The sequence below is a fragment of the Entelurus aequoreus genome, linkage group LG01 (genome assembly GCF_033978785.1).
Source record: "Entelurus aequoreus isolate RoL-2023_Sb linkage group LG01, RoL_Eaeq_v1.1, whole genome shotgun sequence".
Classification (NCBI taxonomy): domain Eukaryota; kingdom Metazoa; phylum Chordata; class Actinopteri; order Syngnathiformes; family Syngnathidae; genus Entelurus; species Entelurus aequoreus.
In genome coordinates, this window is record NC_084731.1 from 14,201,713 (window position 1) to 14,217,471 (window position 15,759).

The following is a 15,759-nucleotide window of genomic DNA, read 5'->3' on the forward strand; positions in this document are numbered from 1 at the left end:
TCGACATTTATGTAGAACATTTTTTTGCCTGGAGCATAATAATTTCGACAAACATTTATATGTTACATGATACCTCGTCCCCCCCAAATTTGAGACTCTCATGGGAAAAAATACATTTTACTATGTTGCCACCACACAGTGGAATGCACTACCAACAGTCCTTAAAATTTGAACTTCCCTACTAAATTTTAAAACTGCCATAAAATCATGGCTTAGCTCAACCTCTACCTGATCTGAACCTAAATTGATCCCCAGCAACTCTTCCAAGCATCCAACAGGTTTATATGTGGTTATAGTGTATATATATTTATATATGGTTATAGTGTATATATATTTATATGTGGTTATAGTGTATATATATTTATATGTGGTTATAGTGTATATATATTTATATGTGGTTATAGTGTATATATATTTATATGTGGTTATAGTGTATATATATTTATATGTGGTTATAGTGTGTATATATTTATATGTGGTTATAGTGTATATATATTTATATGTGGTTATAGTGTATATATATTTATATGTGGTTATAGTGTATATATATTTATATGTGGTTGTAGTGTATATATATTTATATGTGGTTTATATATATTTATATGTGGTTATATATATTTATATGTGGTTTATATATATTTATATGTGGTTATATATATTTATATGTGGTTATAGTGTATATATACATTTATATGTGGTTATAGTGTATATATATTTATATGTGGTTATAGTGTATATATATTTATATGTGGTTTATACATATTTATATGTGGTTATAGTGTATATATATTTATACATGGTTAGATATATTTATATGTGGTTATAGTGTATATATATGTATATGTGGTTATAGTGTATATATATGTATATGTGGTCATATATATTTATATGTGGTTATAGTGTATATATATTTATATGTGGTTATAGTGTATATATTTATATGTGGTTATAGTGTATATATATTTATATGTGTTATAGTGTATATATATTTTCTCATTCTGTTTTGCACACTCTTGGAGTCAACATGTGCATAGTCATGTACATAGTGTATAGCCCCCCCCCCCTCCCCTCCCCCCTCCATTTTTTGTATATATAGTTTTTCAAATCACCTGACATGTATACTGTGTATATGTACATAATTTATAATTTTTTTTAACATATATTTTATATAAATGTTATATATCTTTTATTATTGAATGTATCAAATGTGATGAATATGTAATGGCCCACAATAGAAACAAGCCTTTTGGCTTTTTGTGCCATCCATTTGCCCTTTTTAAAGCATTACATGGATTCAATTCTTTAAGATGTCAATACACTTCTCAATCATTTAAAACTAGTCAATCGTGTCCCTTTTTCAGCTGACTTTTTCGCGACTGCCCAACATACTGTAGAGGATTTTTGATTTTAAATAAAAATACAAGTTGAAATGAGAGCAAAAATACAATAACAGATGGACGGCGGGGGGAAAAAAAATCTAAAAATACAGGAGTTTTCCAGGGAAAAGAGGGGGGTGACAGATATGCCATATTGTCAATGTTTCCATTGTTTCCTTCTTAACAAAATGTTTAGAAATACAAATGTTGTCCCTTTCCTGTTTGAATCACGATGAAACACGTTCAAAAATGCTGCTTTCCTGATTTCACATCATCCTAAGTCAACTAAAAAGTGGCTTAGCAAACAAGCACAAATACGTCACCATATTTACCGTAAATTCCGTATTTTAAGGTACATTTTTTCCGACGCTTTGAACCCTGCGGCTTTTTAAAACGGTGCAGCTAATTTATGGATTTTTTTTCCGCTAACGGCCATAATGCAAATAGCTTTCACAGAACACAAGCAAAGATACTGGAAAAGTAAGGTATTGTTTGTGCTATGGTGCGATCTTTTGGACGAGTTCGCTCACTGCATGTGCTAAGGGGTGAACGATTACAGTATTTCCTTCTGTTTGGTGCTTTAAACCGGATGTACAAGCGCCGTTCTATCTTCCAGTCCTTCATAGCGTTTCTACTTGTATGGATTTTTCATTTATCACGCCAAGCAATGTTTATAAGTTTTACAATATAACTAAAACAAATCTTTACTTGTTAAACCGTGCCATGTGTGATGTCTGTAGGAGTGTTTTCATGCATATTTGTAAACGTGCTATCGTAATGTAATCAAAACGAACATTGTTCGCGTTAGCCAGTATGCTAACACGTTTACGAGTGTCTGTGTTGGTATTAGTAACTTACAACTGCATCCTTTTTTTATTGTTCCGGTTTCACAAATTCCTCAGTAAATTCACCATAACATCGCCGTGGAGTCTGTTTAGCTGATTGGAGAGCTAGCTATTAGGTCCATGATTATGACTTCTGTTTTGTTTGATGTTACAGACACTGTTTGGAAACAATTAAGTTATGTAAATAAACATTTACACAAACTTTCTGGGCAAATAACTCATTTCACAAAATATATATCTGCGACTTATAGTCCAGTGCGACTAATACAGGGGTGGGCAATTCATTTTTACCGGGGGCCGCATGAGCAACCCGAGCACTGCTGGAGGGCCACACCGACAATATTTCAATTAAATTTTGCTCAAATAATTTTTGTATACCGTAAGATAAATAATAATAATAATAATAATTTAATTTAACCTAACTTAACTTTATACAAAAGCAGATTGCTTTTGATGGTTTTATTTTTAACACTGTCTTACACAACACTTCCTGATGTGTAATACAATGCAAAAATGTCAATTTCTGTCACTTTATCCTGCATCCTCTTTAAAAGTCCAACATTTTTCCCCGTCAGATTTGGACAACCATCTGTTGTCACACCTGCCAGCTTGTCCCATTTCAGTCCTAACATGTCCAAACACGCATTTACCTATGTGAACAAGTCATTACCTGTGGTTGTCTCTTTGATTGACTGCATGGCTGCCAGCTCCTCCGTGATTTGAAAGTCTGCAGTTATCCCACGTAAGAAGATGAGCAGCTGGGCGGTGTCACGTACATCGCAGCTCTCATCCAAAGCCAGCGAAAAACAAGTCAAAGTCGGCTGTTCTGTTCTTCAGCTGAAGCTCCAAGTTTCCAGCGATGGTCTCAACCCGCCTCGTTACAGTGCGTCGGGAGAGTGACACGTTCTCAAACGCGCCCCTCTTCTCCGGGCATATCAGCGCAACAGAGTCCAATAAGCACTCCTTAACAAACTCTCCGTCATAAAACAAAAGCTGCACCGTTGTATTGCACACTCGACATAGATACTTTTTAAAATGTATTTTGTAATTTATGATTGGCCTCACGCGGGCCGGACAAGGACGCACAAAGGGCCGGTTGTGGCCCGCGGGCCGTAGAATGCCCAGGCCTGGACTAATATATGGGAAATATTTTTTCCTCTAAAATTTAACGCTGTATTATGTTTTCTGTCAACAGTTTAAAAAGTTGGAGTTTTTCTTGAGTGCCTTTCTATTTGATGTACATTTATGATGCCTCCCCACTCTAAGGTGCCATTACCCCTGAGGGTAAATAGGAATTGGGAGTGTCAGGCCCAGCCAGGACATTGAAACATCTCATCTGGTGTCATGGGGGGGCCACTCATGACATTGATGGAAAGGATATCAGGGCCCCCCTCGGCCCCCCATGTACCCCTTGCCTCCTTCAGACTGGTAAAGTGAAGTCAAACGGTGTGTAATTAGGCGGCGGTCAAAGCGGGTCCTGTTTGGAGAGCTGGGAGACTTTAAGGACTGCAGGGTGTCAGTTTGGGATGAATGGTGGGAATACAACAGTGAGGACGGGGGGAAGACACTTTTCTTAACATACAACTCAATGTTTACTCACCTACACTTACTAGGGTGTGTGTGTGCGTGTGTGTGTGTGTGTGTTCTTGTATTTCTACTCTTCTTGAGACATCAACAAGGAAAGGTACCTTCCATCTGAGGACCGGTGAACAAGTTAGGACCGAAATCATGGTCCCAATACGGAAAACCATTGCATCTGATAGACAATGTCTCATTTGGGTGGGGAAATCTATCAAAATGAGGGTGATCTCAAAAAGGAGGGATTTTTCATAGCGTGTGTCGCTTTTAAAAGTGCTCCCCCTCTGGTCAACATATGAAATTGGCCAAAATTAATTTAAAAAAATCCAATAAGTATGTATACAGAGACATACTGTAAAAACTTGAAGTAAATAATGAAGATTTAAAAAAACAATTACAAACAAAGCTTTTTTTTTTTAAATGACTAAAATCAGTCTTTTTCTCACAATGTGTCGACTTTTTTTCTTATAAAATTGAGAACAATTTCTCATAATCTTTCTGTTTTTGTAAAATTGCACTACTTTCTCGTACAATTATTAATTTTTTGTGTAAAATTATTACTTTTTAATACAAAATGGGGACATTTGTCATATAAAATTCTGACTTTAATCGCAATATTGCCAATTTTTTTGTTTTTTGCTAAATAAATTTGAGTAAAATCATGACTTTTGTCATCATTTTGGCAAGTACATTTTCCGATTATTTTTATAATATTGCCAACATTTTTTTAGTTTTCTTATAAAATTGAGAACAATTTCTCATAATCTTTCTGTTTTTGTAAAATTGCACTACTTTCTCGTACAATTATTAATTTTTTGTGTAAAATTATTACTTTTTAATGCAAAATGGGGACATTTGTCATATAAAATTCTGACTTTAATCGCAATATTGCCAATTTTTTTGTTTTTTGCAAAATAAATTTGAGTAAAATGATGACTTTTGTCATCATTTTGGCAAGTACATTTTCCGATTATTTTTATAATATTGCCAACATTTTTTTAGTCTTCTTATAAAACTGTGACTTTTGTAGAGTAAAATTATTACTCTTTTCATAAGATGATTACTTTTTTTATGTAAAATTTTTACTTTTATTTTAAAAGTATTAGTTTTTTAAATGCAAAATTCGGACATTTATCGCAATATTGCAATTTTTTTTGTTCTTGTAAAAAAATGTGGGTAAATGATGACTTTTGTCATCATTTTGGCAAGTAAAATTCCGATTATTATCATAATATTGCCAACATTTTTAAGTTTTCTTATAAAATTGTGACGTTTGTCGAGTAAAATTACGACTCTTTTCATAAAATTGCCAACATTTGAAGCTTTTCTTGTAAAATTGCGACTGTTATTGATATATTATGATAAAAGTTTTATCATAATATTACACAGATGTTCGGTTTTTCTTTTAAAATTTTGATTTGCGTCGAGTAAAATGACGACTTTTATTATAATACTGCCAACTAAAAGTTTTTCTTTTGAAATTGCGACCTTTTTCTTGTGATATTCAAACTATTTACAACAATCTTTTTTATATTTGCATAATATGTATATTTTATGTAAATACACATCTTTATATATCTAGAAAGGGTGGTCCTAAAGAGGTAGGCATTTTTCTCAGGTCTCAAGAAGGTAACAAACACAATAATGTGTGTGTGTGTGTGTGTGTGAGTGTGTGTGTTTGTGAGGTGGGCATTCTCAATTTGGAGTCATTGATAAATCAGTGTGTGTGTGTGTGACATTTTATTTTGAAGCTGATGCTCATGGTGTCACTACTAAAAATACATGCTGGGGACACTTCTAAGATACAAATGGATGACAAGAGGCAAGTAGAATACACGTATATATCATTTAAATGCTGGACTTCCCAAAGCAGGCACGCCCTCTCATATCTGCACGTTGGAGGAATGTGAGCGTGGAGTCGAGCTGATTTAGTCCTTCTTTGATGCTCCCTCTAGTTAGCCGTATCCCGCTGAGCTCTGACATCCTGTCAGCATGAAAGCTCCTCTCATCCCCCGGGTTTGTCGCTACACAACCACAGAATGTGTGTGTGTGCGTGTGTGTGTGTGTGTGTGTGTGTGTGTGTGTGAGGGAGCCAGAGAGCGAAAGATGTTTCCTATACAGAAGGAACGAAGAACAGAGTCAAAAGAGCAAAAGGGGGGGAAAATACTGCATTTTATCATCAATGATGAGACAGTAGGCCTGGGTTCTGACTTTAGGCCTGTCCACACGGGACTGTTTGTGTTTCCTCCAGGATTTAGTGCCACGATAACAAAGTGTCGATACAGATGAAATATGAGCAGCAATTAAGGCTTGAATCGCTCAGTTCTTCAAACAGATTGAAATTAAAAACGTGTGTGTGTGTGTGTGTGTTCTTGTATTTCCACCCTTCTTGAGACATGAAGAAGGAAAAGTATCTTCCATATGAGGAGGTGTGAACAAGTGATGACATAAATCAATAACATTGCATCTAATAGACAATGTCTCATTTGCACCCCTGCTGGTCAAAATGAGGGTGGTCCCGAAAAAAGGAAGGATTTTTTCAAATTGACTGTGTGTCGCTTTTAGAAGTGCTCCCCCTCTGGTCAACATATGAAATAACAAGTGTGTGTAAGAAATTGAAATGCGCCCCCTTTTGCCAAAATGAAATTAAAAAATGAAATAAATATGTATATAGAGACATACTGTAATAACTTGAAGAAAATCATGGAGATTAAAAACCAATTACGAACAAAAAGTAAAAAAATAAAAATAAAAAAAAATTCTCACAATGTGTCGACTTTTTTCTTATAAAATTGGGAACAATTTGTCATATGTTTTCTGTTTCTGTAATATTGCAATATTTTCTCGTAAAATTATTCCTTTTTTATGTAAAATCATTACTTTCTAATGCAAAATGGTGACATTTGTCATATAGAATCCGACTTTTATCACAATATTGCCAACTTTTTTTGTTGTTCTTGTAAAAATGACATTTTATGAATAAAATTGTGACTTTTGTCATCATTTTTGCGGAGTACAATCCAGATTATTATTATAATATTTCCCAAATTTTTGAAGTTGTCTTATAAAATTGTGACTTTTGTCGAGTAAAATTACGACTCTTTTCATGAAATTGCCAAAATGTTAAGCTTTTCTTGTAAAATTGCGACTTGCACTGAGTAAAATTACGACTTTTCTTATATTACTGCCAAAATTACAAGTTTTTCTTGTGAAATTTTGACCTTTTTCTTGTGAAATTCCAACTCATTTTTTACATGAAGCTTTTTTATATTTGCATAGAATGTATATATTATTAATGTTGTAAATACACATCTTTATATATCTAGAAAGGGTGGTCTTAAAGAGGTAGGCATTTTTCTCAGGTCTCAAGAAGGTATTAAATACAAGAATGTGTGTGTGTGTGTGTGTGTGTGTTCTTGTATTTCTAGCCTTCTTGAGACATGAAGAAGGAAAAGTATCTTCCATATGAGGAGGTGTGAACAAGTGATGACATAAATCATGGTCCCAATAACATTGCATCTAATAAACAATGTCTCATTTGCACCCCTGCTGGTCAAAATGAGGGTGGTCCCAAAAAGGAGGCATTTTTCAAATTGACTGTGTGTCGCTTTTAGAAGTGCTCCCCCTCTGGTCAACGTATGAAATAACAAGTGTGTGTAAGAAATTTAAATGCGCCCCCTTTTGCCAAAATGAAATTAAAAAATGAAATAAATATGTATATAGAGACATACTGTAAAAACTTGAAGTAAATCATGAAGATTAAAAATCAATTACGAACAAAAAGTAAAAAAAAAAAAAAAAAAAATTCTCACAATGTGTCGACTTTTTTCTTATAAAATTGGGAACAATTTGTCATATATTTTCTGTTTCTGTAATATTGCAATATTTTCTCGTAAAATTATTCCTTTTTTATGTAAAATCATTACTTTCTAATGCAAAATGGTGACATGTGTCATATAGAATCTGACTTTTATCACAATATTGCCAACTTTTTTTGTTGTTCTTGTAAAAATGACATTTTATGAATAAAATTGTGACTTTTGTCATAATTTTTGCGAAGTAAAATCCAGATTATTATTATAATATTGCCCACATTTTTGAAGTTGTCCTATAAAATTGTGACTTTTGTCGAGTAAAATTACGACTCTTTTCATGAAATTGCCAAAATGTTAAGCTTTTCTTGTAAAATTGCGACTTGCACTGAGTAAAATTACGACTTTTCTTATATTACTGCCAAAATTACAAGTTTTTCTTGTGAAATTTTGACCTTTTTCTTGTGAAATTCCAACTCATTTTTTACAACAAGCTTTTTTATATTTGCATAGTATGTATATATTATTGATGTTGTAAATTCACATCTTTATATATCTAGAAAGGGTGGTCTTAAAGAGGTAGGCATTTTTCTCAGGTCTCAAGAAGGTATTAAATACAAGAATGTATGTGTGTGTGTGTGTGTGTGTTCTTGTATTTCTAGCCTTCTTGAGACATGAAGAAGGAAAAGTATCTTCCATATGAGGAGGTGTGAACAAGTGATGACATAAATCATGGTCCCAATAACATTGCATCTAATAGACAATGCCTCATTTGCACCCCTGCTGGTCAAAATGAGGGTGGTCCCAAAAAAGGAGGGATTTTTCAAATTGACTGTGTGTCGCTTTTAAAAGTGCTCCCCCTCTGGTCAACATATGAAATAACAAGTGAGTGTAAGAAATTGAAATGCGCCCCCTTTTGCCAAAATGAAATTAAAAAATGAAATAAATATGTATATAGAGACATACTGTAAAACCTTGAAGTATATCATGAAGATTAAAAACCAATTACGAACAAAAAGTTTAAAAAAAATAAAAAACATTCTCACAATGTGTCGACTTTTTTCTTATAAAATTGGGAACAATTTGTCATATGTTTTCTGTTTCTGTAATATTGCAATATTTTCTCGTAAAATTATTCCTTTTTTATGTAAAATCATTACTTTCTAATGCAAAATGGTGACATTTGTCATATAGAATCTGACTTTTATCACAATATTGCCAACTTTTTTTGTTGTTCTTGTAAAAATGACATTTTATGAATAAAATTGTGACTTTTGTCATAATTTTTGCGGAGTACAATCCAGATTATTATTATAATATTGCCCAAATTTTTGAAGTTGTCTTATAAAATTGTGACTTTTGTCGAGTAAAATTACGACTCTTTTCATGAAATTGCCAAAATGTTAAGCTTTTCTTGTAAAATTGCGACTTGCACTGAGTAAAATTACGACTTTTCTTATATTACTGCCAAAATTACAAGTTTTTCTTGTGAAATTTTGACTTTTTTCTTGTGAAATTCCAACTCATTTTTTACAACAAGCTTTTTTATATTTGCATAGTATGTATATATTATTAATGTTGTAAATACACATCTTTATATATCTAGAAAGGGTGGTCTTAAAGAGGTAGGCATTTTTCTCAGGTCTCAAGAAGGTATTAAATACAAGAATGTGTGTGTGAGTGTGTGTGTGTTCTTGTATTTCTAGCCTTCTTGAGACATGAAGAAGGAAAAGTATCTTCCATATGAGGAGGTGTGAACAAGTGATGACATAAATCATGGTCCCAATAACATTGCATCTAATAGACAATGTCTCATTTGCACCCCTGCTGGTCAAAATGAGGGTGGTCCCAAAAAAGGAGGGATTTTTCAAATTGACTGTGTGTCGCTTTTAAAAGTGCTCCCCCTCTGGTCAACATATGAAATAACAAGTGAGTGTAAGAAATTGAAATGCGCCCCCTTTTGCCAAAATGAAATTAAAAAATGAAATAAATATGTATATAGAGACATACTGTAAAACCTTGAAGTATATCATGAAGATTAAAAACCAATTACGAACAAAAAGTAAAAAAAAAATAAATCAATCAATCAATGTTTATTTATATAGCCCTAAATACTGCCGTTGTGTCCTTGGGCAAGACACTTTACCCACCTGCTCCCAGTGCCACCCACACTGGTTTAAATGTAACTTAGATATTGGGTTTCACAATGTAAAGCGCTTTGAGTCACTTGAGAAAAAGCGCTATATAAATGTAATTCACTTCACTTCACTTCACTAAATCACAAGTGTCTCAAAGGGCTGTACAAGCCACAACGACATCCTCGGTACAGAGCCCACATAAATAAAAAATTCTCACAATGTGTCGACTTTTTTCTTATAAAATTGGGAACAATTTGTCATATATTTTCTGTTTCTGTAATATTGCAATATTTTCTCGTAAAATTATTCCTTTTTTTATGTAAAATCATTACTTTCTAATGCAAAATGGTGACATTTGTCATATAGAATCTGACTTTTATCACAATATTGCCAACTTTTTTTGTTGTTCTTGTACAAATGACATTTAATGAATAAAATTGTGACTTTTGTCATAATTTTTGCGGAGTAAAATCCAGATTATTATTATAATATTGCCCAAATTTTTGAGGTTGTCTTATAAAATTGTGACATTTGTCGAGTAAAATTACGACTCTTTTCATAAAATTGCCAAAATGTTAAGCTTTTCTTGTAAAATTGCGACTTGCATTGAGTAAAATTACGACTTTTCTTATATTACTGCCAAAATTACACGTTTTTCTTGTGAAATTGTGACCTTTTTCTTGTGAAATTCCAACTCATTTTTTACAACAAGCTTTTTTATATTTGCATAGTATGTATATATTATTAATGTTGTAAATACACATCTTTATATATCTAGAAAGGGTGGTCTTAAAGAGGTAGGCATTTTTCTCAGGTCTCAAGAAGGTATTAAATACAAGAATGTGCGTGTGTGTGTGTGTGTGTGTGTGTGTGTTCTTGTATTTATAGCCTTCTTGAGACATGAAGAAGGAAAAGTATCTTCCATATGAGGAGGTGTGAACAAGTGATGACATAAATCAATAACATTGCATCTGATAGACAATGTCTCCTTTGCACCCCTGCTGGTCAAAATGAGGGTGGTCCCGAAAAAAGGAGGGATTTTTTCAAATTGACTGTGTGTCGCTTTTAAAAGTGCTCCCCCTCTGGTCAACATATGAAATAAAAAGTTTGTTTTAAAATTTGAAGTGCTCCCCCTATGGTCAACATATGAAAATAACAGGTGTGTGTAAGAAATTGAAATGCGCCCCTTTGGCAAAAATCAATAAAAAATAAAGTAATTATGTATATAGAGACATACTGTAATAACTTGAAGTAATTAATGAAGATTAAAAACCAATTACAAAAAAACAAACAAACAAAAAAAAAGACTAAAAACTGTCTTTTTCTCACAATGTGTCGACTTTTTTCTTATAAAATTGGGAACAATTTCTCATATTCTTTCTGTTCCTGTAATATTGCAATATTTCCTCCTAAATGTATTACCTCTTTATGTAAAATTATTACTTTTTAATGCCAAATGGTGACATTTGTCGTATAAAATTCAGACTTTTATCACAATATTGTGATAAATTTTGTTGTTCTTGTAAAATAGTGAAATTTTTTTAGACTTTTGTCATCATTTTGCCAAGTAAAACTCTGGTTATTATAATATTGCAAACATTTTAAAGTTTTTCAAAGTTGTCCCAATAACATTGCATCTAATAGAGAATATCTCATTTGCACCCCTGCTGGTCAAAATGAGGGTGGTCCCAAAAAGGAGGGATTTTTCAAATTGACTATGTGTCGCTTTTAAAAGTGCTCCCCCTCTGGTCAACACATGTAATAACAAGTGTGTGTTAGAAATTGAAATGCGCCCCCTATGGCCAAAATGTATTAAAAAAAATAAAATAAATATCAAATATCAAAACCTTTAATCAATGTTGGGTTCCAACGTTGAATTTTGGTCATTTCCCAACCAATATTCCACAACACAAACACAACGTTGAAACAACATGCTTTTTGACAACCTTTAATCAATGTCGGGTTGTGACATTGATCCGACATTGAAATGTGGTCATTTCCCAACCAACAGCGTTGTCTCAATTTACAAACGCAACTATTTTGCAAGGTTGTTTCAAAGTGAGTTTTAAAGGACGTGTAATGAAGGTTGCATCAAAGTCTGGTGCCTGCTGGGCTTTGACAACTTTTATTTCCCAGCAGTCTGCAAACCTCCATTGGGCCTTGGCGGAGGTCTGGGCCTCCACTGAGGGCCTCTGTTTGACTGCTCCTTCTTTCAACCACTCATTTTACTCATCCACAAGATGACTGGCACACACACACACACACACACACACACACACACACACACACACACACACACACACACACACACACACACACACACACACACACACACACACACACACACACACACACACACACACACACACACACACACACACACACACACACACACACCTAATGAGTAATAATCCCTCCTCTCGCCCGGCTAAAAGGGAGAAGACAGGCACATGAGTGACCCTGTGACAGCACGTTGCAGAGATTGAACCAACATGAGGTATAATTACCCCGAGATCAGGTTCTGTTTGGGCTGTTTGTCATCCTCGCACCGCCCCTATGGCTTTTTCATCTGCAGCCGCGCTCCTTAAGTCACTCCTCACATCTCAGCTCCATGCAGAAAGACAGCAAACCACCGGGTGAGCAGGAAGCACACACACACACACACACACACACACACACACACACACACACACACACACACACACACACACACACACACACACACACACACACACACACACACACACACACACACACACACACACACACACACACACACACACACACACACACACAATCTTGTATTTGTTACCTTCTTGAGACCTGAGAAAAATGCCTACCTCTTTAGGACCACCCTTTCTAGATATATAAAGATGTGTATTTACAACATTAATAATATATACAAACTATGCAAATATAAAAAAGGTAAGCTGTATGTAAATTCTTTTTTTGTTGTTGATTTTTTTGTTTGTAATTGTTTTTTAATCTTCATTATTTACTTCAAGTTATTACAGTATGTCTCTATATACATATTTATTTTATTTTTTTAATTCCTTTTGGCCAAAGGGGGCGCATTTCAATGTCTTACACACACTTGTTATTACATATGTTGACCAGAGGGGGAGCACTTCTAATTTTACACAGACTTGTTATTTCATATGTTGATCCTGACTTTGGAACAATGTTTACAGACTGTAGTATTTGGCTCTCTACTAGATGCAGTGGTGAGCAGGAAACACACACACACAAACACACTCACACACACACACACACACACACACACACACACACACACACACACACACACACACACACACACACACACACACACACACACACACACACACACACACACACACACAAACACACACACACACATGCACACGATCTTGTATTTGTTACCTTCTTGAGACCTGATAAAAATGCTTACCTCTTTAGGACCACCCTTTCTAGATATATAAAGATGTGTATTTAAACATTAATAATATATACATACTATGCAAATATAAAAAAGCTTGTTGTGAAAAATGAGTTGGAATTTCACAAGTGTTATAATAAAAGTTGTACTTTTACTCAACGCAAGTCAAAATTTTACAAGAAAACTGAACATTTGTGCAATATTATGATAAAAGTTGGAATTTTACTCAATAACAGTCGCAATTTTACAAGAAAAGCTTAAAATGTTGGAAATTTTATGAAAAGTCCTAATTTTACTCGACAAAAGTCACAATTTTATAAGAAAAGTTTAACATTTTTGCAATATTATAATATTTATTCGGAATTTTACTTGGCAAAATTATGACAAAAGTCATAATTTTACTCAAAAAATGTCACCATTTTACAAGAACAACAACAAAATTGGCGACTTTGTGATAAGTCAGAATTTTATAGGACAAGTGTCACCATTTTGCATTAAAAAGTAATAATTTTTACATAAAAAAAGTAATAATTTTTTACAGAAAATATTGCAATATTACAGAAATAGAATGAATATGAGAAATTGTTACTAATTATATAAGAAAAAAGTCGACACATTGATAGAAAAAAACTGCTTTTAGTAAAAACATTTTTTAAATTTTTGGTTTGTAATTGTTTTTTAATCTTAGATACAAGAACACACACACACACACACACACACACACACACACACACACACACACACACACACACACACACACACACACACACACACACACACACACACACACACACACACACACACACACACACACACACACACACACACACACACACACAAACACACACACATTATTGTATTTGTTACCTTCTTGAGACCTGAGAAAAATGCCTCTTTAGGACCACCCTTTCTAGATATATAAAGATGTGTATTTACAACATTAATAATATATACATACTATGCAAATATAAAAAAGCTTGTTGTGAAAAATGAGTTGGAATTTCACAAGAAAAAGGTCACAATTTCACAAGAAAAACTTGGAATTTTGGCAGTGTTATAATAAAAGACATAATTTTACTCAACGCAAGTCAACGTTTTACAAGAAAAACTGAACATTTGTGCAATATTATGATAAAGTTCGACTTTTACTCAATAACATTCGCAGTTTTACAAGAAAAGCTTAAAATGTTGGCAAGTTTATGAAAAGTCGTAATTTTACTCGACAAAAGGGCAATATTATAATAATAATCTGAATTTTACTTGGCAAAATTATGACAAAAGTCATAATTTTATTGAAAATTCAATATTTTACAAGAACAACAACAAAATTGGCAATATTGTGATAAAAGTCTGAATTTTATATGACAAATGTCACCATTTTGCATTAAAAAGTAATGATTTTACATAAAAAATGAATAATTTTCCGAGAAAATATTGCAATATTACAGAAATGGAAAAATATGAGAAATTGTTCCCGATTTTATATGAAAAAGGTCGACACATTGTGAGAATTTCATATATATTTTTTAAACTTTTTGTTCGTAATTGGTTTTTAATCTTCATGATTTACTTCAAGTTATTACAGTATGTCTCTAAATACATATTTATTTCCATCCATCCATCCATCCATCCATTTTCTACCGCTTATTCCCTTCGGGGTCGCGGTTTTTAAAAAAAATTCATTTTGGCCAAAGGGGGCGATATTATATATTATAATATTTAATCTGACTTTTGCTTGGCAAAATTATGACAAAAGTCATAATTTTAAGCAAAAAATGTCACTATTTTACAAGAACAACAACAAAATTAGCGATATTGTGATAAGTCAGCATTTTATAGGACAAGTGTCACCATTTTACATTAAAAAGTAATAATTTTACATAAAAAAAGTAATAATTTTACGAGAAAATATTGCAATATATTACAGAAACAGAAATTATGAAAAAGTGTTCCCAATTTTATAAGAAAAAAGTCGACACATTGTGAAAAAAAGACTGCTTTTGTTTTTTTTTTTACATTTTTTGTTTGTAATTGTTTTTTAATCTTCATTATTTACTTCAAGTTATTACATTATTTCTCTCTCTCTCTCTCTCTCTCTCTCCTCTCTCTCTCTCTCTCTCTCTCTCTCTCTCTCTCTCTCTCTCTCTCTCTCTCTCTATATATATATATATATATATATATATATATATATAATTAATTTTGGCCAAAGGGGGCGCATTTCAATTTCTTACACACACTTGTTATTTCATATGTTGACCAGAGGGGAGCACTTCAAATTTTTAACACAAACTTGTTATTTCATATGTTGACCAGAGGGGGAGCACTTCTAAAAGCGACACACAGTCAATGTGAAAAATGCCTCCTTTTGGGACCACCCTCATTTTGACCAGCAGGGGTGCAAATGAGACATTGTCTATTAGATGCAATGTTATTGATTTATGTCATCACTTGTTCACACCTCCTCATATGGAAGATACTTTTCCTTCTTCATGTCTCAAGAAGGGTGGAAATACAAGAACACACACACACACACACACACACACACACACACACACACACACACACACACACACACACACACACACACACACA